Genomic DNA, 2,100 nt, shown 5'->3' with positions numbered 1-2,100 from the left:
AAGTGCATTTATGGTGGTTTTGGTGAATGTCAATGGCAGTGGTTGTAGTGGTAATGGTTTAACCTTCTGAATGATGTGATTGAATTTTTAGCAAGTTTTGCTACAAGGTGGCTTCAACATTGTTTTTTTCTTGAGGAACTTGTTGGATTGAGTACCACATTGTTGTTTAACGTCTACTCTCATTGATACTTTTCTGGGAATGAATTTCATTCTTTTCAGTACTTTTTTTTATTCAAACCTTTGTTGTAAATATTGTATTTTGTTTCTCTTTGTAAAATTGTATTATATCTTTCTTCTTTTGATGTGTTCTCTGGAATTTGTATCTTAGATTGGACAGTTTTAGTCTACAATTTATTTCTAATACTTTACAATACTATTAAAATAAATTTAGTTATGATTTCTTGTTAAAATTCTTTTATTTGTAATTTACTTTTCTAAAATGTTCTTACAGTGGCAAAATCTATTTTTATATGCTAGAGTAAATTGATTTTTTCTTCCCCAAGTTATCATTCTCTTGCCTGGAGCTGTTTATGCTCTTTCTGCTGGTTATAAGGTATTTGGTGATCTATCCTAGTACTAGCAGGCTATAAATTTATACATCCAGTTGTCACTACAAAACTAAAACTAGATAATTTTGGTACTAATTATTCTTAGCGATTCCAAACATCAATAGGCCCATCTGGCTTGAGCCCTGGGTGAGCATGTTACATTTTGGTACTAATTATTCTTAGCGATTATTTTTTATTAAGACTCCTGTTTGGTCAGTAATGATATGTAATTAAATCTCCTCTGCTGTAGGTTCATGCGGCCAGAAACTGTACAGGGCATATTTGTTAACTTCAAAGACTTGTACTATTACAATGGGAACAAGCTTCCTTTTGCTGCTGCTCAAATTGGCCAGGCTTTCAGAAATGAGGTTCTTAATTTTCTTATCTTTGGACTTTAGCACTTATGTTTGCATAGGATGCTCATATTATTTCTAATTGGTAACGGGTCTTTGTAACTAGTATTTTGGTCCTCTCCTTTCTTATAAGAATAGAAAATAGCCCTGTAATGTAGCTGTTGCATTCCTTAGTGCTATGCTTCTTTTGTGCCCAAAACTGTGTCCCATTGATCTGTGACAATGTTGCAAGGTCCATTTTGTTTTTTAAATAAAACCTTAAACAATATCTCATTCCAAGAATACTGTATATATCTGCAGATTTCTCCTCGACAAGGGCTTTTGAGAGTTTGTGAATTTACACTTGCTGAGATTGAACACTTTTGCTACACAACATTTGATTCTTCATACGGTCGACAGGGTCCTATGCTACACAACATTCAATTAAATCAAGGAATGTTTTATGATTTAATTATGTCTTTCTTTTAATTGGATAACAATAAGTACTATGTATCTTAACAAAATTTACATTTTGTTGTCTATGTAGGTTCGAGATCACCTCATGAGAAATCACATAGCATGGAAGGTGTAAGGTTCTACTACCTCTAATTGTAACTTTGATTGGTAAATAATATTTGCATCTCTAAAGTTTGATATAATTATGCCTGTTTATTTCACTGTAAAATGTTAGATGTACCAGTCTGTGGTACCCTTTTGCAAATTGGTCATGAAATATCTATTTGCTGTAAATTAAGATTGTGACCCATTAGCAATTTATAGTATTGTCAACTTTATGTGGTCTTTTGAGATGTTGGACCTTACCTTTTTAGTATGATTGATGAAGGGTATTAGCACATATCTTGGAGTAGCTCCCATTGTTGAATGTTTGGAAAAGCACCAACCTAATGTAGTAATAACTTATTGTGTTGCAGATGCTGCCTTATTTTTGGTGCCAATGGTATGCATTTTGTTTATTCTCATACAAAATTAATTGCTCTTAAGATATTTCCAAGTTTGCCAAGTAAAAAAAAGGTTTGCTTTATAAAAATATAAAAAGCAGCAATGTTTCTTCCTTTCTTATCCATCTATGCAAAACTGTTATTGGAAAGGTTGTAATATTGGGTAGTGAGATCATTGAATGGGTAATTTTACCTAAAAGTTTCATCACATCTCTTGATTGTGAGCAACATAACTAGAATTTTGCTTTACTAATTGTGTCA

General features: G+C 32.3%; 1 long non-coding RNA gene across 1 annotated transcript; it reads left to right on the top strand.

Annotated features, from left to right (window-relative positions):
• Positions 1 to 804: 804 nt before the first annotated feature.
• LOC133790047 (uncharacterized) lies at positions 805 to 1,838 on the top strand. The gene is made up of 3 exons (XR_009873863.1): positions 805 to 916; positions 1,428 to 1,504; positions 1,813 to 1,838. It is a non-coding gene; the product is annotated as an uncharacterized LOC133790047 (long non-coding RNA).
• The last annotated feature ends 262 nt before the right edge of the window (positions 1,839 to 2,100 follow it).

Source organism: Humulus lupulus, chromosome 7, assembly GCF_963169125.1.
Source record: "Humulus lupulus chromosome 7, drHumLupu1.1, whole genome shotgun sequence".
In the NCBI taxonomy this organism is placed as follows: domain Eukaryota; kingdom Viridiplantae; phylum Streptophyta; class Magnoliopsida; order Rosales; family Cannabaceae; genus Humulus; species Humulus lupulus.
This window is presented reverse-complemented; position numbering and strand designations above follow the sequence as displayed.